The 24,689-nt window shown below is 39.8% G+C and overlaps 1 protein-coding gene across 1 annotated transcript in view; it reads left to right on the top strand.

Moving 5' to 3' along the window:
• The first annotated feature begins 1,960 nt into the window (after positions 1–1,960).
• FRY (FRY microtubule binding protein) overlaps positions 1,961–24,689 on the top strand; it is a 227,714-nt gene continuing 204,985 nt past the window's right edge. The window contains exon 1 of the mRNA XM_042014107.1: positions 1,961–2,033. The gene's annotated coding sequence lies outside the window, so the exon portion shown is untranslated. The remainder of the gene's footprint in view (positions 2,034–24,689) is intronic.

Genomic DNA, 24,689 nt, shown 5'->3' with positions numbered 1-24,689 from the left:
GCATTGAGGAATACAGTAAAGCTGGTTAATCAGGAAAAGGGAACTGAAAATGTGAACCCACAGAAAGGGAATACAGTTCTCAGGTGTAAGTATTTATATGCACTTTTCCTAGAGGACATCAAAGATGAGCTTTTAGGGAAGGCTGAAGCAGTGAGGTAGCTGATGGTGTAGAAAACACTGTCTGTTACCTCCTCACTCTGAACGCTCTGACATTGACCCAGAACATTTAAGAGCTTGCACTGCAGAATGCTGAGAGCACTAAAAGGCAGGCGGAGGTCTATTACCCCACTCTCCCTTAATGGCTCTGTGCTGCCTGGCAGTAATGCACAGCACAGATGGTGTATGGATGATATAGAGACGATACCTAATTTTTCACCAGCCTGTGACACTCTGTTAGATACATCCTTGTTGGATAAAGAATTACCATCCATGATTATTGAGATTCACAAAAATTTAGGTCCCACAGAGGTGTCTAACATTATAAATACGCTTTATAATAGACGACAAACTAACATGAGTCATATGTGGTCCAGGTTTAGCCTGGAATCAACCCTAAGTGGGGCTTATCTGACTATTTTGTTATTCTGTCCTTTTGCCTGTCAGACCATGCCCTTCACAGATTTTGAAGCCTTTGCCAGTTTGACAAGTCAAGTGGAGAACTGAGATACAAATCTCAAAGACACTGTATTTTCTGAAATTTCACGAGAATTCAAAGAGTAGAAGAGACACCTCAGTTAGTCTCTTGACTAATGTTGCCACTAATTTCATAGTTTTACTTGAGTCTCTTACTAATTTGGAAGGAGTAATGACACATCTCCTGACTGGTGATTCTGCACATGAATGTCAGCCCAGCACACAGGCAGGAGGAAAAAACTACAGGTGACTTTGGCAGGAGGGAGAGATCCAGAGGACTCAGCGGAAATAAACAGGGAGAACGAACATCCCTCCCTCCCTAGGCAACCAGGCCTCATCAGCTATGCTGCTTGACGAACAGCGTGTTCCTCGCAGGAAAAAGACACCAACCTGCTCTTACAAGCCTATCCGCCTAAAGCTGAGTAGACGTTGGTATCTATCTTAGTATTTACAGCTGACAAACTTTTTACTTCCCAAGCAAACAAATTCACCTTTATAAGAACAACCTTCTCATACCTGTCTGTATTCCTACCGCTTACAAATGACCTAAAGCAACATGAACAGGTTTAAGTCTTTCCTTGTTGACTCCTTTCACACATACTGCCACCTTTTAAGTTATCTGACACCGCAGACTTAAAACCCCATCCTTCACCATCCCCTCACCGAGCAGATAATGGAGCGCTGTTCCCCCCGGCATACCTCTCAGCACCGGCACCGCGTTCCTGCTCCTCCCGATCACAGCGCAGAGCACTCACTGCACCTTCTCATATTTTTTGGACTTCACTTAACCCTTTCCGCCTTATTTTAGACCCGCTCCCCGACCAGGACGTCAGTTTTAAGACCTCCCTGCTGTCAGGCACTACCGGCACTGCCGCTTTCCTGAAAGTCCCCCATTTTACACCCTTTTTTCTATTTCGCACACCGAGGATCTCTCCTTACGAGCGGGGTTATCTGACCCGGCACACTTGCTGCGGAGAGCGGCGCTGGGATCGTGTGACACAGAGGGAGCCCGCCCGGCCTGCAGCCGCTACCGGCGCTGCCAGCCGGGCTCCACAGCCCCACCGCCGGGCTCCTGCCACCTCCTCCCGAGAGAGCGGCGCGATCCCGGCCGGCTCTCCCGGGAAAGCTGCCTCGCTTTCCTGCCGCGACGCCCAGGTCGCTCCGTGTCTCCACGAGGGGCAGAAGGCGGCCCCGCCCGCCATGCCTGCCCGCTCCCGGCACGGCACAGCCCGGCACGGCCCACCGCCCCCCTCGCCTCTCGGGGCGTCCCGGCGGGGAGGAGCCCAGGGAGCTCCGGGCGGGGCGGCGCGATCTCGCCGCTGGCTGGGACTGCCCGGAGCCGCCTCCGCTGTCCCCATCTTGCCCCGCTCCCCCCGCGGCGGCGGCGGCGGCAGGACCAGGTGAGAGCGGGGCGGTGCCCGGCTCCGCTGGGGGAGGGCCTGGCCGGTGGCGCCGGCTCCCGGTGGCGAAGGAGGGGCCGGGCGGAGGGAGGTCGGGCGGAGGGAGGCTGGGCTCAACTTGACAGGAGGGAGGGAGCGAGGGCAGGAGGCGCCGGTGACTGCGCTCGCCGGGCGCGGGTGAGTGAGCGGGCGGGCGGCGGCGCGGGGAGGGCAGCGGGCGGCGGAGCGCGTCCCGGCGCGTCCCGGCGGATGGCGGGCGGCCGGAGCGGGGAGGCGGCGCTCGGCCGCGCCCGGCGGACGAGGAGAGAGAGAGGCGGGGATACCGGGCGGTCCCCGGCTCCGCTCCGGGGGCTCGCGGCGGCGGCGTCTCTTCCCTCGCGGTGGCTCGGAGAAAAGTTTCGGGGATGCCGGTGACGGGGGGGGCCTCCCCCTTCCCCTCCGCCGCCTCCTCCTCGGAGCCCGGTCGCCAGCCGGCGGCCGCCCGCCTTGACGCCGCTGTCGCTTAGCGCCCGATCGCAGACAAAGCCTCCTCCCCACCTGCAGCCCCGGCCCCCTCCCCGCCCGAGGCGGCCCCGGGGACCGAGGACCGGGCCGGCTGCCCTGCCGGGGACGGGCATGGGGAGCGACACTGGGCCGCCGAGCGCCAGCAAACTTATTTTTAGATGTGCTTCCCATCACAATGCGTCTTAAAAATAGCACGGTTCTTATTTAAGGAGTGGGAAAGAAACTGGTTCTGGAGGCCTCGTGGTGGTTGTTTTTTTAAGCCTTTTTTTTTAGAGAGGAAAAAAATGTTTCAGGGATATAGGCAACTGTGGGCCGGTTAATATCCACAGGTGCACACAGGATGCTTTTACTACGTCTTCATTAAGGTCACCCCTGAAGCATGTGAACAAAGGTACTCATGGCGTTGTCCTCTGCAGTGTGTCTTCGGTGTGAGACGCGAGGTCTGATGTATGTGTACACCTGATTCATGCAGTACTTCCTATAGGGTCACTCGAGCTCTTTGATCTGTCGTTTCCTTCGTTTTCTGTCCTTTCACTCCTCTCCAAACGCCTGCAACATGTGGGTGATGCAGGCTGAAGGAGTGATAACAGCCTGCGAGGATCAGAGCTGTTTATTACTTTGTAAATGAATCTTTTGCTTTTGTTTTAGCTACTGTATCTTAGCAGCCTCCGGTGACGGAACGACCATAAAATAAATGGGTCTTATTGTGCCAAATGTGTAATATTACATCATTTGTATCAATGATCTTGTCATGATTGCTTGCAAAACAGAGTTCTGATTTTTATTTTGAAGCCACTGCAAATAATTTGGATACTTATGTAAAATGAAGTGTAAATGAAAATGGAAAAGTATACCTCCAATAAGGAAAGGAACTTTAGGGAAAAAAAAGGACTGAACTGTAGAGTATTTTAAATTGCAAAGGACCCTCTGGATGTTACCTAGTTCTGCCTCCACACTCAAAGCAAGTCCAGTTGGGTAATGTTGCTCAGACTTTGTCCACGTGAGTTTTGAGTATTTCCAGGAATGGAGGTTGCACAGTCTCTGTGATTGTGGTGGTGCCAGTGTCTGACCACCTTTGGGGTGAATTTTTTGTTTGTTAATCTATTGTTAATTTCCTGTGTTGCGATTTGTTTATGTTTTTCTTATCCTGTTACTGTGCATGCATGGGTGACCATAGTCATGTACATCTGTAGTTCTAGAAACTAGCAGAAACCATGCTAGTGTTTTGAACCAAAGAACTGATCATTTCATGATGTCATTTTAAGTATAATAGCTAGATTTTATTATTTTAAATTGGAAATGTATTAATCCCAAATATTTACTTAACATTTCCTATTCACTTAAATGTGGTTAATAGCAGATTAGCATATTAATCTGAAATCCATAAGCACCTGAGGAAAACTGTTGGTGTTTCCCTTAAATAAATGTCTCAAATAATTTACCCATCTCTGTCCATTGGTCTTGTGTTCCTTAACCCGAATTTGAGACAGTTTGCTCCCAATTTTTCTAGAGTCCTCTCAGCATCAACAGTGTCATATATAGTCTCTTAGAATGACAGAGAGTCTACTCATTTTAATAGAAGGAAAGCTTTTTGGCTTTAGTCTTGAAATAATTTTCCTCAGGAAGGGATGTGCCTTGAACAATACAGTACAACCTGTCATTACTGAGAAGTTGCCTTTGTACTATATAGGCGTTGTTTAATGCTCTGGAGTTGGTTGATATTTATGATGCTCTTGATGTGGTAAATGATGTGGGCACCTTTTTTTTTTGTCCAGCAGAAAAACTAAAAAAAGCTTCTGGGCTGTGCAGAATAAAAATATGCTTGTTCTCCACCATGGCATAAGGCTGTCAAAATTATTTGTTTCTTAATTTGTGTAAATTCTTGGGTGTTGCTGATAATACCTCAAAAGCAGGGGAGTATATTTGTAATGTGACTTATAGCATGTCACTTCTGGACGTGTCTGGATAGAATTTCAAAACATGAGTATGATGCTGCTTAAGCAAATACTTCTGAATAACTTATGCTTTCCATTAGAGCCATATCAAATAATTTATTAGAAGCCGTTTGAATGACTGTCTGCACTGAATTTGATGATATTTAGAATCATTTGATAAATAATTTAACTCACATTTCCAGATAGCAGCTGCCTTTCTATAATGACGGGAACACCTGACAGGTCCACTCAATTGCTTGTATTAATTGTAGTGAGCTTCCACTCAGGAAGAAATCAAATCTGTGGGTTGTTTTTCTGTGGTGTTGTTTTATATTATTTTATTTAGTCCTGTAATGACTGTGTGAGTCTTAGATACTCTGTACATTTATAAATCTCTTCTGCAAGCTTACTAAATTCTAGATTATGTATTCAAGATTTTAAATTTTATCACCACTAATATTTTAGGTCTTTTAAAATGGTATTTTCCATTTCAAAAGTGGACTGCTTAGTCTGTTTTTCCCAGCCTGTATTAATCTCCTGCTAGCATGTAATTATGGTTAAATAAATAAATAAATGACATGTTATACTTCCACAAAATAAAACTTTTTTTGGTGGTATAAAGGTCGTATTTTCTTTGACAGTATTTGAGGGTGATTTGCATAGTTGGAAAAACAGTTTATCTTGGACTGTTAAGATTAAAGTCTTGGAAGAGGTGATCATCGGGATAGCAGTGATTCATATAATAAATTTCGGTTTGAATTTGGTCAACAGCATAAAATTGTGAATGCTCTTGCTAGACTCACAAAGGGTTTGCTTATTGTAGTGCGTACAGAAAGGCCATCAGTAGCTTTAACTTTATTGTTACAGGACAGAATTTCATAATGCAGCTCATATGCTTTCAGTTTTATGGCCCGGAGGACTGAATGTTGGAACGGCTGTGCTAAATTAAACCTGGGGTCTGTGACAATGAGTAATAAAACATGCTTCAGAGGGAATTGTGAGAACAAATGTGAGGTAATTTGCATCCCGTGCTCGAGGTGAATCTGATGCTTTGTAGTTTGGAATTGGCTTAAAACCTGAATAATGTTTAATAGCCTCTTCAGATGTTATTATGCATAATTGTGATAATTTTGGACATACTTGTTGCTGATATAAGTAAGCAGTCTAGATCTGTGGCTAATTTGAAGGGCAGATAGTTTATGCTGGTGTTTTATTCACTTGCTTGTTGCCAAACTGTTTCCAGACTCAGGCCAAATTCACTTAGTATTTTCCACCAGATTCAATGATTGGGGCTAATGTGACATTTGGGAAAAAGAGGTTCTTCTGCCCACAAAGTTTATTGTTTGAACTGTAGTAGTGACAACACTCATCTTGGTGTGAAACCTGCCCAGTTGCAGATTGCTTTTTCTATTTGTGTTGGGACAAGGTCTGGAACAGAAACTGTTTCTCAGAGAATCACATTATCACCAGTTTGTAGGAAGGTCTGGGGTGCATATCTCTCAGCTTCTCCTGTGGAATTGGCATAGAGACTGTGCCTGTACTTGCTAATTAGGTCTTTTATTTTGGACTTGGAAAACTTGTTGGAACTTGTGTTCCAACAGCTGTCCTAGTGAGTGTTCAAGTATTTTACATATAAACAGCATCTACGAAAAAGCCTGAAATTACCCTGATACATACTTACTTGAGTCTCCTGAGCTATGGGCTTGACTTAAAAGTGGGGGTAAAAAACCATTGTTATAGTGCAGTCTGTTCCTGAATAATGCTTAATTCCCGTATGATATCATCTTGAATGTAGGATGCTTATCATCTCTCATTTATTCTAACCAATTGCTTCTGAATACTGTTAGATTCTTGATGTTGATGGCTTCTGGTAAGAATAAGTTATGCTCTGTATGTAAGTTCATTTATGAACTTACCATTGTGCGGTGTAATGGCACCAGTCAGTATTAGTCAGTGAATACCTGTGAGTCTAAGTATAAATTTCATTTATTGATTAGGAATTTTTTCTGACTTTTCTGAACTTATAGATTTCACATGCAGCCCCATGGAGGGTTTTGAAACGGTGAAATTCCGCAGTTCCTACCGCGAGCTCCTGACAGGCTCCATACTATGTTTGAGGACTTACATGTTGGAGCTTTGATTTAAATTGCAGATAGTGCTGTTCCAAATCGGTGTTGCCTCAGCTTCTGTGTGTGGTGGATGGCTTTACATCTCTCTCTTCCATGAAGAAATCCATTATTTGCATGTATACACCAAACTGGCCCTGAAAGGAGTGCTGTTGCTCCTGCTCAAGGGTTATCTTTCCCAGACTAGAAGTCAGTAGGCTGCCGTGTTAATCCCATGACAACTCCACCAGGTTAAGTGGTCGGTCACTAATGTCTGTATTAATGCATGATCCAAACCTGTTTTTCACAAAATGCTTTGTGTTTGCAACACGACCACACATTGTTCTCATCAGTGCTGGCATCACTGCTGCAAGCACGAGACTGCTATAGGTGGCAGTGTCAGGCTGAATAAACGATGGGAGAATTTCTGGTGACTACAGTCACAGGAGGTGAGAACTAAATTTAAAACCTAGATTCCTGTACCTTGTAATTGAAGTTTATTTCCCAAAATAGCATTGGTAAAAATCATAGCGTTCATTGACTTTTTGTTGTATTATCCATGTCAGCCAAGAAATGTCCTTAAATGCTTTAGGCAAATGTCTAAAAGGGGGGTTAAAAATGTAGTAGGTGTTTACTGTCATATTTAGGACTTAATTCTTGGAAATTTGTACTTCAGAAAAAAAGATTCTCATAAACCTCTTACCATATTTTTAAATGAGCTGTAACAAAATGTGATATTACAGATAGTATTACTAATGTCTATAAAATATTAGCCCATGCTTCATGGTAGAGCTTTTTGTTTTCTTTCAGTTACGTAAGAGCACAGGTAATTAGAGTGCTTTGAAAGGAGTTCAAATACAAGTGTCAGTCATCATTGTAAATGAGTGATTGTTAGGATGTGGATTTATTTTATTCTTTTCATCATAATGTGTGGTTTGTCTTGGAGCAGCAGTTGCAAAACTTTCATACCAGGCCGTGACAGAGCATATAAATTTGGCATGGGATTCCAAACTGGAGCACCTCGCTGGAGTAGGATTGGAACTTCTCAGGATGCCCCATATGTAAGGGAGTGGAAGACATTCAGCAGTGCTATAGGATATTGCTGTCTTCTAAGTTAAATAATAGGTGTGTTCTTATTTAGAGAGAAATAAGTTTTCAAAGATAGGCTCTTTGCACAATAGATCACTGAAAAAGAATCTTTATCTGGATATGTGGAAGGCTTTATTTGGAAACAGAACACCTCTATTCGTTCCCTGCAGGATTTTCACTGTGATCATTTTATGTGTACCTGACAAGCTGTATAAAAACAATGCAGTGACGTTTGGGTTTGTTTTTTTTAACTTGATGAAAACAGCTACCACATCCTTAACATTCTCTTTCAGATGTCTTTACTAAAAATCTAATTCCATGCAAAAGCAAAAATATTTTGAATAGATGCTATTGTTCTTTGGAAAAAGTACTGCATACTTGTGTACTTATCATAAGGAAGATACAAACTGGTGCTTTCAGAAAACAAGCTAAATTTCTTCTATGGTAGAAACAGGCTTACTTGTTGTGACTGACAAGCTTAGTGTTGCTAGGCAAGAGCATGACTTTAACCTCTGTGTGTGTGATGAAATACCACAAATGATGCTGTAGTTAGTGTTGGCACTGAGGGGGAAATGACAGACAACAAGTAACATAATTGTTTTTAATTGTACTATAGCTGCATAGACTTCTCCAGAGTTGGTGATTCCATACATTGCTGTTTAAAAGGCAGTTTTAACAGACTTTACTGAATTCATCAGTCTCACTTTTTTTTTCTTTTTCCCCACAGCATGATGAGCTTTGAAATTAGTTGGAAGGAAAGCTGTACACTTAAAATTTGTCCAGAAATTACTGAATGGATCTGGTTAGTCTATAGATGCACTTTCAACTTGTCTATTATTAAATTAATATTTTCAGTATCTTAAAGTTCTTCATCTTATATACATACAAAGTTGTATGCATTGCTTGTTAGGGATATTTGTAGCAATAGTTGTTCTGAGAGAGGGGTTATTTTGGCTAGTAGTAGTTTCATTAGATGACCTCTATTAGAAGATTGAAAATTAAAAATAAAATGATTTGCAACTTTCAAATTATATTTGCCTATTTCTTCTGTCTCCTGATTAAACGTGATCACCGTTAACAGCAAGCATTCCCTCCTGTGAAGTCTGGAGTTAGTAAAGCTCATTTTCTTATGAATTTGTGTCTTACGGTTCTTCTGGTGGTTATGATCAATGTTTTTATTATGTTGAAGGCATGGTAAGGTTTCTCTCTGTGTGGACTCTGCTAATGTGTAATATGATGTGAATCCATACTCCAGCCTTCATCTCATTCAGGGCGTCTATTGGAGCTGTTTGTCAGAAGCTTGTTCTTTACTTGGCCATCTGTTTCTGTAAAGCATGTAGCAATTTAACTACCTTAGGGGTTGCTATCCTGTCAAAAAACAGTAATATCTGTCAAGTGGTTCAAAACTATTGGAAGGGGAAGAGAGAGATGTTCAAAGACCTTGTGATCGCATAAGCTTCTTAGCTTTAGCAAAGCAGACCTGAAATCTGTATTTTAATTATTCTGCAGCACTTGGGATTCTGATGCTCTCCTTAAAGAGATATATCCCCAAAAAGAAATTATTTGTGCATGAAAAGTTTAAAACATGCTGAAACCAGATAATATTTCTTGTAATGCCTAGTGTCAATAGGACACTTCTAAAAATACTGGCTTATTTTTAATAAATGTCAGACCTGCATTTTTTTCCCCTGTAAATTCTAAGATTTCATGGATATTTTGTAAGCAGTAATAGCTACAATTCATTCAGGCAAGACATTTTGATGAGTATTTGTTTTACTTAATGTCCTTTACTTGATATCCTTACTATCCTGAATGTCTGTAAAAGTCACATGTAGGATTGGGTCACCTGTAAAGAAGAGTAGCTTTAACATATACTGTAAATATAAGGCTCCTGCTTCCCCTGCTAGAAATACTTGTGGAGTCACATACTCCAACCCCATGTTTGACTCAGTTTGAGCAGGGGTGGTTTTTATGATGTGTTATTTCAGTTCTGGTCTGTTGCAGTGTCATTTAGCAATCTTGTTCTGGAAGTCATATTACAGAAGTCATCTTGAAATTAATCCATACCATGCAAATAGGAAGTTGTCCCATAACAAGTTAAAATCAATATTTTGCTTCTTTAAGTGCAGGAAGAAGAATAGAAAACTGTTTTCTGTCAATAATGATCAATCACAGTTAAACCTTGCAGGACCCTGAAGTGTGCTATTGGTATTGACATGCTGTACATTCTCAGGAGTTGTCTTACTGTAAAAACAGGAGATGAGAAGTCAAATCCCAAAGAGGGAGCTAAAAAGAAAAGCAAAGGTTGCAAAAATGAATGTTGTTTTTAATTTAAGGAAACTTGATAGATTGATAGTAAGGCATTGGAAGGGTGAGATTGGATAGAGATGGGATGAATGCGGAGCATAATAAAGAATGACGGGGAAGAAATTACCATTTTTGGGAAAAGAAATGAGGGCAGGTAAAGCCTTTTGAAAATCATTGGTGTCCCAGTCAAAGTACAGAATACCCCTCTGAATATACTCATTTGAATACATTCTTCAAAAGGATCTGCATTATTCTTACATTCATGTCAAGCTGACTTTTTGAATAGCTTCTTAGATTTCATTGCATGATTTGTTAGTTGTAACTAATTTGCTAGCTGTAAATCATCTAGGCCTGAATCTTCACTTCTCAAAGTTTGTCTCATAAAAAGATAAAGTAAAATACTTTGTAAGTCTGGGCAGGCAGTGTCAGAACCATGTGAGAATTTTGTATGGCTGATTTTCCCTGTTTAGGAACAATACTGGAAGGCTTAAGCAACGAGGACTTTCTGTCACCATAAGTAGGCTTACTAATGCTGCAGTGGTATTTCTTCCCCAGTCTAGACATGGCAAGCAAAACTTCTATGGCCATTTACAGTAGTCTCGTTGGAATTCAGGCAGGTGCCCTTCAGAACAAAAATGATTATTTTATTGCTCTTGCAGTTCCTAAAATGCTTGCTAATGTCATCTCAGAAGGTAAAAATACACAATTTGTTTTCATTCTTTGTGCACATACTGTATCTTGTTGGAAAATGCTGCTATTGTGCTATCATAAAAGGATGAGAGAACAGCTGCCTGTATATTTAGCCCTGAGTGTTGTCTTGGGTCAGCATGAATGTTTCTGAAAGGTGGAGAGAAGGTCAGTTACCATCAGGGAAGGTATGATCCAACTGGAGCAGCTTCTGAGGTGTAACAAGGAGGAGGAAGGAGCGAGTGAGTCAGAAGGTGCAGTGCTGGTAAGGTTTGGGAAATGGAAAGGAATGGGTCTGCCTCCAGCAGAAGTCAGTCCTCTGCACTGCTATGTCGGCAGGTCTGGACCTGGACATGTTGCTAAGCTGTGCTCAGCCTGGAGCAGCTCTGTTGTATAGGGCATGAATCCAGATCCAAGGCCAAGTGGATTGGTGAACAGTATAAAGAGTTGGGATTTGGTGCTCAGGATGGCTTCTTGTCCTGCCTTTTGTTCTCTGATTAAAGATTTTTAGGGAGCTAGAGCTGTATATAGGCTTATGGAAATACCAAATTCTTAGTGATGTTTAGAACAAGTTGTTCTAAATTGTTTATTAGTCATTGGAGAAGACTTTGTGGTTATTCTTCACCCAAGGAAGTGGCTGAAGATTGCTGGGCTGGAAATAAGGTGCAGAGGAAGGCATATTTCCCACAGGGGCATAGCTATGGGTTAGATTTGGTTTTGAGCTTTTTTTAATAGTGTCAACTAGCAACAAACCAGCGTTAATTCTTGTTGTGCGCAGCCTTACATTGCTTAAGTTTCCTATTTTTGTATTTTAATTAAATACAACTTCAGAGCCCAAAAGCTGTGGTCTGGGGGCTTCTTTTCTTCTTACTTTCTCTCTGTTTTAGGGGGGATGGGGAAGCAAGAATGTTTTCATCTGAATTCTGCATTGGGTTTCAGCTGCAAATGCTAATGCATTTTACACAAATAAGATGCCAAAAGGAACAGTGAAGAACATACTCTTATCTCTGACAGATTGCACAGTGCACAAAGTTCTTTGTAAATACAGGTATTTAATATGATGACATGATTGACTTTTGCCAGCTTTCCACTGAACTTTTTGAGTGAATTTACAATTTAAATTTATAAGCATATTTAAAGAGTGGGAGGGGGGGTTTAATGCATTTATTATAAAAAATGGATGAGACTAAAATTTCCTTAGTTTGTGCATAGTTATCAGTAGAGAGAAACACTGTGGAAAGCGAAGGTTGCTGTAGCTGGCTATTTTTCATTGTCTTTAGAGTGATTTCTATGCTATCCTTTTCCTATCACTACTTTCTTTCTTCTGCCTTGTAAGTGTTGCTATGGAGTCTTTCTTCCCTTAATAATTATGGTCTAGTAATTGACATGCTAATACCTAGCTTTGAGGTATATAGTAACAGGATCTACAGTCCCACTATTCACAAATGAGTTTCCATTCTTTGAACAATCTGATTATGTTCCCCATCCCTTGGGAGGATCCATGGTGCTGCCTCCAGGACTCAAGAACAATTTGTGACTGATAAAAGTCTGGTGGTCCTTGGGCCAGTGAATCCACCTGAGAAGGAGCAGTATTCAAATGATGTCTGAAGCATTCTGTAATCTTATTACTACTCTTGTAATTTCTGCTACTATTAAAAAGTGAGGGAAAAGAGGAAATGGCCGAGCTGGTTGTCTGTTGTTTTCAAGTATTTGCAGAAATCACATAGGTGGTTCATTGTTTCTTTTCCCCCTTGGGAGGTGGGGAAGAATAAATACATCCTTAGTATGCCATGTAAGCCATATTTGAGTGTTGCTGTGGCACGTAGTTCTTTGTATACAGTTTGTGTTATTATTACAGTAGTATAGTAGAGTAGGTTAAAACTGTAGATTAGCATTTTGTTCTCATAATAAAAAGTGTTTGAAAAAGAGTGCAAAAGGCAATAGTTAAACCTGTCGGTAGAGTGCTGTGATACTGTGCTGGGTGAAAGTTAATATCAGTATGCTTGAGGATGGCAGGTTACTTTGCTTAGTGGAAATTACAGAAGATTCTGAATAAGTTTGTGTTGTGTGAAATTCAGTGTTGACATATATTAGGCTCCACTTTGTTGACAAAGGGAATAAAATAAAATACATATACATCATTTGGACATCAGAGTAAATATTCCTCTGTGTTGATGGCTTGATAGATAAGTCAGGCCCTGCTATTTTTTCCCTGACCCAACCAGTTGTGAGCAAAGACATGGAGATCTCTGTTTAGTCAAGAAAGAGAGTAGAAATTGAAGTTGGAGATTGGCAGCAATGATAAATAGGCTTTGGAAAATCTTCCATATAAAGCAAGATTGAGAATATTGGCACTTTTCAACTTTTTGCACTTAGAACTATATGCGGAATACTAGCCTTTATGAGGAATGGGAATTGTGCATTCTGTCTACCCTTTCTGATGAAAGACTTAAGTCTGTGTAATAAAGTAAAAAAATTTCAAGTATTCAAGAACTTCTTTTTAGATGGTGTATCATTAGTTTATGTAATTAACTGATAAAAATATCCGAGCAGTGAGAAGATGCCATTATTTCTACAACAAAAGATTACATGCTTAAATGCAATATATGCATACAATATATAAATTACTTCAGTGTTCTTGAAGTCCTTTCTTCTGTAAATCCTTGCACTTCAAAATGTAAGTAAACGAGGTGGAGCAACTAAAGAGACACTTTCCCAATCCAGAATTGTCTGCTGACGAATTTCTTGCACCTTCTGTCAAACCATCTGCTACAGGCTAATGAACAGACAGTGTGCTGGATTAGAAGTAGCACTTGTATGAGCTATTTTGATAGCTCCTGTGTTCCTTTCAGTGGGAACTCTGTGATTAATGAAGCTTAGAGTTAAATTTTTGAAGGCAGGGGTGGGCAAAGTGTTCTTTCTATGAGCTTCCGCACTGCAGGATGCTATTGACAGAGAGGAGTTACAAACCCACATTGCTGTTTTTGAAGCATATTTCAATGTTTTCTTATAAGCCTTCATTTAGCAAAAAAAGTCTCAGTAACCTGTGTCACATGCCCATGGGAAGTAATGACTGAATTAAGAGGAGTGCAGAGTTGTGCTCCATCTTCATAATTCCAGACACCAAACATCAGTCCATAGTACAAAGCAGATACTAGAGCTGGAGCTACAGCCCAGCTAGAACAAATATCAGCTTCATTTTAGACCTCTGTCTCTGAGGAATCACCACCATGACCTCTTAAAGTTTCTTCCTGCTGTGTCTCTGGGCAAGGTACCACACTGTGTGAGCTGACACTGGCAGGCAGTGCAATAACCACAAATTTGCAGCTAGAACACAAAGAGTAAGTTTATTTCCATTACATCACTAACTGGGGGATCCCCCAGCAATACCCAAGCAAAGGCACACAAGCCTTTGTTAAGTTGTTAAACTGTTAAGTTTTGGTCCAATGCTAGAGAATCACTGGCCTGCAGTTCACACAGGTTTATCAAGGGCTATTCCAGCTTCAAGGTCATTTGAGCAATTTACAGTCCTCCTCACCAGTCTGTGACTTTTTTACACATTCTTTCCTGCACACATACATATTTTTTTCCAGTAGCAGACAAAGATCTTGTGTTTGAAGCTCGCTCTATACAGCCTAGCAGAGAAAAGTATTCATTTATTTAATTAATTCCAGCATATGCCCTTTTGAAGTATTCTTAGATATGCTTCACAGATGCATTTGTGAGGGATCCAGTTTTACTTTGTAAGTCAAGTGCTCTTGCATTTGTCAGGATTAAAAAAAGGTTAATGATGCTGTTTGGTCACTCCTTAGTGACTCCTGTGATGACTGTTGAAGTAGGAGCTGCTCATAAACATCAAAGATCCAGTATGACAACAGTAGGTGGAAGTGACTGGCAATACCATCAAAGTTGTCGGCACTCCTGGTGGGTTTCCAGTCTCTAGACCTGCTCTTGATCAAAGCAGAAGCACATCACTGAACACAGGTGGGCTGCCCTAAGGACAAAGGAGCAGCGAACCAAAGGATGTTCTTCCAACAGTGTGGTAGCTGCAGGAAGAACATCCTTTTTGCGTGCTAAAACAAGCAGCTGGACTGAATCTGTGTTGGCCTGTCAAGAGTTCTTGCTGGAATCTTTTGCCAAAATACATTTGCTCTCTATACAATAATATTTGGCTCATCATTACTGGGATTTTTCATGTAGATCAATAATGCATTTTTTTTCTTTTGTTCGATTGTTGTTTTTCATGAAGGATTGAAGAGTGAGCATGCCCTGGCGTTCCTCAGCACCACAGGTGCTTCTTTGCTAGCAGAAATTCTGATGGCTTAAAATTTTTGCTAAATCAACTATGACTTGTCAGTGATGCCACTGCAAGAAGATCCACAAAGTGAAAAACCGTCGTGATCGTATTGTAACAGTCTGTGCGTTGTGCCCACGTGCATTGTGTTAATAACCAGTCATTGGAACTAATTGATTTTTTTGCCCAATCTGATATTTAACCCGTTATCTCTGATGTATTTAATGAACTCTTCTCATACAGTAAGTTGTATGTAGATAGTGCACAAACCGAAAAAAGCACTGTGGGCATGACTGATAAATCAATCTATTTCAGTCCGTGTTTTCCGTCCTGGCATAACTTGAGTCATTTCATGTTTCCAGTTTGCCTACTTTCAATAAACTGACCAGCTTAGTTTACATAACTGTCAAAGAGGGCAAAAGTCATTGCAGTTCATTTGTCATTCCTCATCTCCCCTAGCTGTGCATAAATCCATGGAAGTTAAAAGTAGATTTGGGGACTTTCTGTAGTTAATGTTACTGGGTTATGATCTCCATTTCATCCCTGAAAATGCTCTGACATCTCTGTGTAAATACTTATTTTTATTCTTTTATATGTAGGGATGTCAGTTAAACTCAGAAGCTAGGCATTCTGGTGACCAGCTAGGGCATAATACTGTGTAATGCAATTCTGTAGGAAGTCTTCTTAGTTTTTACACAAGATAGAGCTAAATGCGCTAAGACTGAGGTGTTAAAATTCCTTTTTTTTTCTCTGTCTCTCTGCCTGTTTATTTACCAGCTTAAATGCTTTAAAGCCATTGTTGTTTCCCAAAGAATATTCAAATTTCTTCAGTATTTGGGGGGCAGGGAAGAGATTTAAGGGTCTGTCTCTTGGTTTTGTTTGTCCCAAGCAAGAACATGAAAGGGTAACTAACTTCACCCATGTGAGATCTGTATCCTCCTCAGCTGACACCTGCAGCATCTCAAGCAGCACTGGATACTTTTCTGTGTGAAACTAAATCAAGACCCTAATGCCATATAAGAGGCATAAAACAGTTACAGTATCCCAGAGCTACAATATCCTAATAGTTTCTGACATACGTCCTCAGAGGACTTCCCTTTGAGGAAAAGTACTAAGGTCAGGAATTTTATGGCATTTGATGCTCTTAATGAGGCAAGGAGCATCATTTAATGAACTTTTAAGGTGTGGGCTGCTGTACTGTAACTCTCTTAAATTTGTCTGTATCCTTGCTGCTGCTGGAAGGAGCAATCCTGCTAAACATCACTGAGTGCATTAAACTTCAATAGCAATTTGGGCTGGGTCCAGTTATCATGACAAGTAATCTTTTAGATCAAAATCATCTTAAGATTTGGAGTGTAGTCATATCTATCTTTGAATATACAGTGTTGCTATTTTAAATTAAGTTTGAACTATTTTATTTTGATTTAATTTCCACTTAATCCTATCAGTCATAACCAGAATGTACTGCATCCAGTAACTGTCTGGCCTTTTCTTTTCTAAAAGATCTGAAAACTCAATTAAGTTTTAATTAGTGTGTATAGTGCAGATTGTGGTGGGTGTATTGTTAATCTTTTTTTTTTTTTTTAAGATTGAAGATAAATCCACTCTAGCTTGCCTTATATGACCTTACACTTCTGAATATCAGCTGTGGAATATTGGTCTACAATTTAAACCAAAAAATCCCAATAGTAAGTCTTCATCATCAGGCTACATATGATTCAGAAAGCCCTGCGGATTTTGCTGCTGCTCAGATGGAAAACTAGATTAAATAGGAAAGTAACCCTTTCCAGCATAGTCTTGTTTGATATTCATCACAGAAGTTTTACTACTTAGACATTATTGAGACTTAGTTGGTGGTCAGAGTGAAAGATAACAAACATAGCATTTTTTAGATAACAATGTCAAAATAGCCGAGTTCGTTCAAGGCAAGGTTTTCAAACAGCAGTTTAGTTTAGTTGCTGTTACTTGAAATAAACGTTTCCTTCTCTAAAGAAGTATTTTCCGTATTTTTTTAACAAACTCTTAAGTTTCATGCTAAGCTTAACAATAAGGTCTCATTTGAGGATGCTGATAGTTTTCAGTACTTCCAGTAGAAATTCTTTAGTATTATCATTTCCTGTGGTTAGGCTTTTATTAAAAAATCCTGCTTATTTACAGTTACTTTACCATTATAATTGAATTAGGAAGTTTAATTTGTGTAGGTAGGCTTGTGCATTTCTCCTTTTGGATCAAAGCTAGAACAGGAATCTAAACGATTCCTTGTTCAGGTTCTGAAGCCGTATTGTCTTAGGTTTGTGCAACCTGTTTGCCGAGTGAGCATGGCTGTCTGTGAGACCACCTCTTCAAAGTCTTGTAGTCACAGCAAATTGTGTTGTGATCTGAGAGTGCGGTGCTTCATTGCTAGGCTTGTAATCCACATTTCTAAATAGTGCAAATTGCATGGTAAGAAATGGCTCATAATGTCACTTGGTGCACATGCTATCTAGTGTATGAATGAGGAGATTGAGTCAAGAGCGAAAGTTTTGCCTTGTGTGTGGTCAGGATTGTGCAGTTCCTTGGCAAACTCTGAGGCGATCACTAAAAATTAGTGACACAGTGTTTGAGCAGGAGTAAGGAAGCTGAAGAGAAGTTTACAGTGTGCATAAGCTGAGCTGAACTGTAAGCGTAATCCCAGGGCCCTCTGTTGCTGGTGGAGCAGCTTCTGCTGTCTGAAAGATGTGCAATGTAGTGGTTTATATTCATACATGGAGCATTATGATTAACTGTATTGTGAATGTGTGCATCACTGGGGCTGGCTCAAAATATGGAGGTGTGGTAACCCTTGTCTCCGATGCATAGGAAAAAGTATTTTAAAAAACCTAACTACATGCATTTTTCAGTGGTATTTTGAGTCTTCCCCCACATCCAACTCCCCCAGTTTATATACTTGTCATGACACTGTGGTATGGAATATCTCATTAGTCAGTTTGGGTCAGCTGTCCCAGTCATGCTCCCTCCCAGCTTTTTGTGCACCTGCTCACTGGCAGAGTATGGGAAACTGAGAAGTCCTTGACTAAGGGCGAGCACTACTTAGCAACAACCAAAACATCACAGCACTATCAACATTGCTGTACTGAATCCAAATCACAGCACTGTACCAGCTACTAAGAAGATAATTAACTCCATCTCAGCTGAAACTAAAGGGAGGGTGCCAGCAAGTCAAAGGTAACAAGAAGAGTGTAAGCCCACACTTCCCAAACAAGAAGAGTGGAGCAGTCTTGACAGTATCCAGCATCAGCCAACAAACAGCTACCTTTGCCAGACAGTCTGAAGTCTGAAGTCATGAAGCAACTTCCTTTTAACTGTGGTGAAGATAATGAATGTTTAAGGGAAATATCACACAGTTCATAATTTTAACCATGGATAGTATGGGAACAATATTAAGGACTTACTGGGAAGGGATATGAGCTCTTTGTGTGTGTACCACAGTTTCTGTGCTGGTGATACTGTAGTTAGATTGTTACATATTAGAGACACCTTAAGATTTTTAAATATTATAAAAACTTTAGAAATTGCTGCCAGGATGATAATGAGATGCTCAAAAGCATAATTTTAATCAGTGCTCCCTAGAGACCCCAGCAGAAGTATCACAAGTTGAGCACCTTTGTGAAAAGCCAAGAGTGGGGAAACAAGAAATGTTGGCTGTTCTGCTTTACAGAAGGTGAGGGGAGAAACTTTGCAGCATTAAAGCCTTAAAGACGTCTCTTCTGGATTAATGAGCTACATAAAAAATTTTCATGGTCTGGAGGGGAAAGGAAGCATGATTGTGTGATGGAACAGCTAAAAGAAGGCGAGAATTAACAGGATCAAGAGTGTTGAAAAGGGGCGAAGAAAAAGCTAATTAGACACAAAGAAAGAGAAATGAGAAAGAAAAAGACTACTGAAAGGGACAAAATAGCTGGGCCCAAATGAGCTAGAAAAAGGTGTATTTATATGTGTATATATATATATACACATTTAATAATGCTGGAAAACATGAAGAATGGGAAAGAAAACTTTGAAATTGTATCGTACCAAGAAGACTGTTAGATATAACAGCAGTTTTAAATTAAAGTACTTGCTGTAAACAAGTAAAATAGGTCTAAAACTGAAGAGTGATCTTAAAATGCATGGGTTTTGGAACCATTTCCAGACCATTTCCCAGTTTGTAAAAGGACCATAGAAGAGGTATTGCATCCAGACTTTAAAATCCATTCTAAATTTTGCTAGTGGCAATTCAAAGCTACATATTTATATTTGGCAGTAAGAGAGGAACTAGCCGGTTCTTGGAAAGTTACTCTTCCAATATTGCTAAGCCAATGAAAATTTATTGATATCTTGGAAGCTGTGTAGCATGATGTAATAAGAGAGACATGTCTATGTTCATGGTGTAATAAGTACAATATTAAGTAATGCAACAGCTAGGTCTAATATTAGTTTACAGATTCACTGATTAAGGCTAGGAAGGGAAGAATAGTGTTGCCATGGTGAAGTCTATACGATAAAGCGCAAGAAGAACAAGCTAGTGAATAATTGATACGTCTAAGATTAGAAACAATCATTTGCAGCATGTGCTTTGATATTCATGCATGCTTTTTGCTTTAAAAACCTCAGAGAAACACATTAGCACAGACCGTGACAGATTTTTGCATGAACTAGGTAAAGTACCAGGGGCTTATGTGTGGAAGAACACACAAATACACAGTTACTGCAGTGCTAAGATTGAAAATTCGGGCATAAGCCAAAAAGTTCCAAAATGGAAAGCTGTTAGCGTGGGATATATTTGGCCAGGCTGCATGTATTACTATATTTCGTTAACACAGAACAGAAATAAGTAAGAATGTTTATAATAAAATTCAGTAAGATAAGTTGTAACTTTGTGCCTGTGTCCTTAGCTTCTTCTGGGTTTAGTCATATAATTTTTAAAGGTTTAGTTTGGAAGTAATTTAGTAAGATATCCTAGGCCATCCTGAATTAAGGAACAGTAGTTGCAAGTCTTGATAAAGCTTAAAAACAAAGGTTTTCAAAACAGATAGAAATTTGACTGCTGTTGCAGAGGTATCTGAGTAAAGTAATGAAAAACGTTTTTCTGGGATAAACGTAGATCTGCTAGAGCAAAGAACTGCAGGCATCATGCCTTTATAAACAGTTTTGCTTAATAAATGTGTCAGTTTTATAAATGTATGATGGAAATCAGTGAACATACACAATAGTTCTAAATGCAGTCCAGCTGCTCTGTAACAAACTTTACGTCTCATAAATTCCCTTTTAGAAATCTCAGTAGCAAGAGCTATTTTTCCTTATTAATTAGCCCCTTAAAATAAATAATATACTTGAAGTTGGCTTGTATAGAACAATCCCGAGGCTGAGGGTGTTGTTTTTTCTGCTTGCAAGCTGCTTAGGGGGGAGTTTTCTGCTGAAAAATATACAAACTGGCACTAATGAGTATAAATGAATCAAGACATAAAAGCTGAAAGGAAAAGGAGAGGGTTTAAATTTCTTAAACATAGTATGGATAGAGGATCATCGAGGTACTTGATACATATAAAAGTGATCAGCGTTTTTTTCTCAGCTGGTTTGTAGTATGCCTTATTTTCCACAGAACAGTGTATTTAAAGATTGGGGTTTCAGACTAGATTTTTGTTGCCTGTTCCAGAACTGAATCAAGTACATTGGTGTTTTATATATTGAAGGGTTTATACAAACCAGCCATGGTCTGTGAAGAAGAAACTATTCCAAACTTGTATGCTTTTCATACTTGTGTGCATACTTACCTGCACAATGCTTTAAAAATGGATTTATGCTGAAAAGGAAAGAAGCTTCGTGTCTGAAGCAACGACTCATGCAGATGTAATAATAATACTTTGTGGTGTCCTCTTCAAAAAGATCTTGATGTAGAATGGTTGTGTTTCCTCCTGTATTCTTCCATCAGTTTTATATTTGATATTTGGAAACAGCCTTATTAATAGCAAAAAAAGGGTAGGATTTTCCAGTACCTTGAAGGTCTCGGATATACATGTCATTGGGGAATGTGAACTTGATAAATATACCTTTGAGAACAGACCTGCAAAGGTTACTTTTTGAGAAAAGGGAGAGTGAAAATGAAGTGAAAATTATACAGATCAAAAGCTAATAACTGTAATTATCCTCAAAATTAAAAAGCACTTCTCTTTTAGCATGGCCCCATCATTAATGGGAGACTCTTCAGTGAATGGCAGCTGTTGTCTGGTCCCTGCCTTCCTGTTTGTCCCTTTGAAATGAAAGTCTGAGGGCTGCAAAGGTTCCCCTCCGGATGTTGCAGTCGGCAGTTCCACATGTGCTACACTGAGCCGGGGTCACAGTGTTGGTGGCAGAGGTCACTTTCTGTGACCAGTCCCACCCTGTCTTGTGAGGCACTGCTGAGTGGAGCTGATGTGGGCTGGGTTTTGAGGTCTACTGGTCAGTTAAAATTATGTTGCAAAATTACACACAATGAAGGAAGGCTGTGTGATTCCATAAAAACTACAGACACCATTATTTTCCTTAGTTAGCTTCTTAGAAGTTTCTAAATAACATTTTGAAAAAACGGTAGCATCGAAATCTGTCTGGTTTTGTGCACAAACTTCCAACAAAGCAAAGGGGGTGTCTTCCTTTTAATAGATGAGTGAAGGGTTAGGCCTGTATTTCTGCTACCTGCTAGGTACTGTTTTTCTATTGGATATTTCCACAGAATTTAGATATTTTTCCCTATACCTTATTTCCCATATAGGTTGCTAAGCATCAATAAATGAATTCTGTAGATGTTACTATCTGTGATTTGAATACATTATCACAGAAGTTGCATGCATTGTTAGTATTCGTTTACATTATTTCTTTATAAGTGGTGCTTCGGTTTGCTTTGGGTTATTTTTCAGAAAAGCAGATAGTACTGAGTATTGCAAATCACGGGTATTCTCAAGTTTCTCTCTCCAAGCTTGAAACTGTGTAGTTTTCCCACCTTTTTTATGATAGAATAGTAGACATTTATCAGAGGCTTCTCTGTCAGAGACTTAACAGATCTGGATCTTCCGAGCATGGTGGAGAAGAAAAACACATTAAGGACTCTGATCATTATTAATACTTTTGAGAAAAGGATGCTTAGTCAAGATACATTAATCTCATTTTGTTAGTGAAAGTTTTGAATAAAATGTTCTCTGCTTTATTCTTTATTTTTAGCAGTGTTCTGGCAGCGTGATTAATAGCGGTTTATTGTACAACCAAAAAAAGCAATATTGATGGCAAATATAAAGGCGTTCTTACAGATACTTTCTGAATTGTTTAATTTTCCTAAATGAAGCAATTTTAAAAAGAATTCTAGAACTGAATATCTCTTTTTAATTTATCTATTATTTTGGAAATCTTTATGATTCTGATTTCATTTTTGAGATTGCCATCTGCATGACAACTAGAAAGTGCACTCACTCTCACTAAAGGTGTTACTCAGAACACTGATATTATCAAGTCTGGGCACCTGGAGTTTTGGTGGAGTGTTTTGGTTGGTTGGTTGGTTTTTTTAATTTTGGTTTTTTCGTGTGTTGGTTTGGTTTTCATTTTTCTTTTTTGTCCTTTTTTTTTCGCTTTAAGGATTTTGATAAGTAAGCGGGCTATAAACTGATCGGTATTACAAAGGGATTTACACACTATTTTTGTTAGGCTTTCTTCTTAATTATTCACTCTGAAGGAGTGTACCTTATGTGTAAAGACATAACAGATGGATAAGTCAATTCTAAATCAAGGGAAGTCCTTGCTTGGTTGTTATTTAGATTTATTATTCAATTTCTACCTTTTTATATCTAAATTGCTGGAGAGTTACTTGAGATGGAAAAAGGAAAAAGTAATGCTGTACTAAAGAATTTGCATATTAGTTAGATAAAGGAAATTTAAACTAAATTAAAGAGATGGCTAATTTTATGACATGAAGAGAAAGTACTGGCTGAAGTGGGTGTTTTGTTTCTTTTCTTAAGCTACTTAGCTGCTGACAAAATATTTGCAGATCATGAAAGGGTCTCTGTAAAATAGGTTTCTGTTTTACCCTTTTTGGTACCCATCTTTCAAATTGTTCTTCATGCTTGTGCCTCCAAGTAAAGCTGGAAAAGTTCGGGTCTTAATCTTGTTCAGGATGTTGTACAGACTGCGTAAGAGTTTCATCCAGAGTTTACTTACTGAAAACTGTGTGACCCATTGTCTGGGTCACTGAAGTTGTTTCCATATCTGATTAATCAAAACAGAGTGGGGAGGAAGATCAGAAGAAGGACAGTTATTTAATGAAATGCCATTTTAGAGATTGAATTTAATTAAAACTAGCAAAACAAAAGTAGCCATTCCTATCTGAATCCTATTGCTCCCAGCCACATCACAGAAGTAAAATAAATATCAGATTTTTGTCTCCAATTAAAAATCTGAGTTTTTTATAAAAGGATTATTTTTCATATTTTTGTTCAAATGGACCTTCACTCTTGCTGTAGTCACCAAACCAACGCCTGATGCACCATTAGAGATGCTTGCAGTAGGAAGCCTTTTGGTCACATGTAGAAAATTCCTTACCTTTTGAGCAATTAAGTGTTTTCTTTTTATTACTTTGAGTCCCAATGAGGCCAGGGTTATGTGATCACTTTCATCAGGAGGAAATCAGGCCTGATGCTGGAAAACCAGATCCCTTCATCCTGCATTCTTCTCTGTGCCTCTAGCTCTCTTCTGTTTGCTGTGCTCAAGTTCTCCCAGTGAAAGTTAATGTGAAGTAGAGGGAGAGTTGGGGTTTTTTGTTTGTGGTTTGTTTAATCCTCTTAGACGTTAGGACCCTTTTAGAATACTGTCTCATTCGGTGCTTTTCACTTCTGAAATCCTTGACAAATGCAAGTTATTCAGGACTGACAGGCAGTTTTGAGGTGAAATGTGTCTGGAAGTGTTGGGTTATGAAATGTTCTCTTATAGTCATGAGAGTTTAAAACTAGAACGGGATGGCATTTATTGATGCTAACTCTCAAAGTATTTATCAATGTTGAGCTCTTCCAAGAGCTGGCTTGGAGCTGGCAGTGACCACAGTGGGGGACAATAATCCGTGTTCTGCCACCCTGCTGGCAATCAAGGTTGATCCTAGACTTCTCTTAGCAGTTTTTCATAGTTGAGGTGTTTATTTTTTATCACTCTTTTTTTCTACCAGTGAATTAATTAAATGTCTTTAAGACCACAGAATGTTTAGCAAATTGCCTTTGCTAATAGTAATCAGTATACAGTCTATCAGTAAGGTGAACATTTTGTCTCAAATTAGGTGAATGTTAAAGAAACACATGACCTTACATATGAGTGGTAAGGAACAGTCTGCCAAGTTGAGCTCTAAAGACTGTAATAACACATCAGAGAATAGTGCATTCCTGCTGGTGTGGTTATCAATCTGTTTCACAGCATGAATGATGTATCTCAACTCTTCATTTAGTGTATTTACTAAATGAGTAGTTAATACTAAATAAGCATTTACTTACAGTGTGAAGCAACATAGTTACCTGAGAAGACTCCTGTGTGAGAGACTGGTGTGTTGGGGTGAGAGGTGAAGGATAAATGAAGAGCAGTACCAGTTGTCTGTGAAAGCATGAGGAGAAAGCTCGCACACTGGAGCTGCCTGTACAGTGTGAGCTGGACCAGCAGAAATGCTCACACTGCCTTTCTGAGCTTTTTGCACCAATTCAGAGCTGCAAGCTGCCTG

Source organism: Corvus kubaryi, unplaced genomic scaffold (genome assembly GCF_017639235.1).
Source record: "Corvus kubaryi isolate FWS band 111438036 unplaced genomic scaffold, C.kubaryi_AGA036_p1.0 split1-65, whole genome shotgun sequence".
NCBI lineage: Eukaryota > Metazoa > Chordata > Aves > Passeriformes > Corvidae > Corvus > Corvus kubaryi.
Note: the sequence above shows the minus strand (reverse complement) of the source record. Positions and strands in the feature narration are given on the sequence as shown.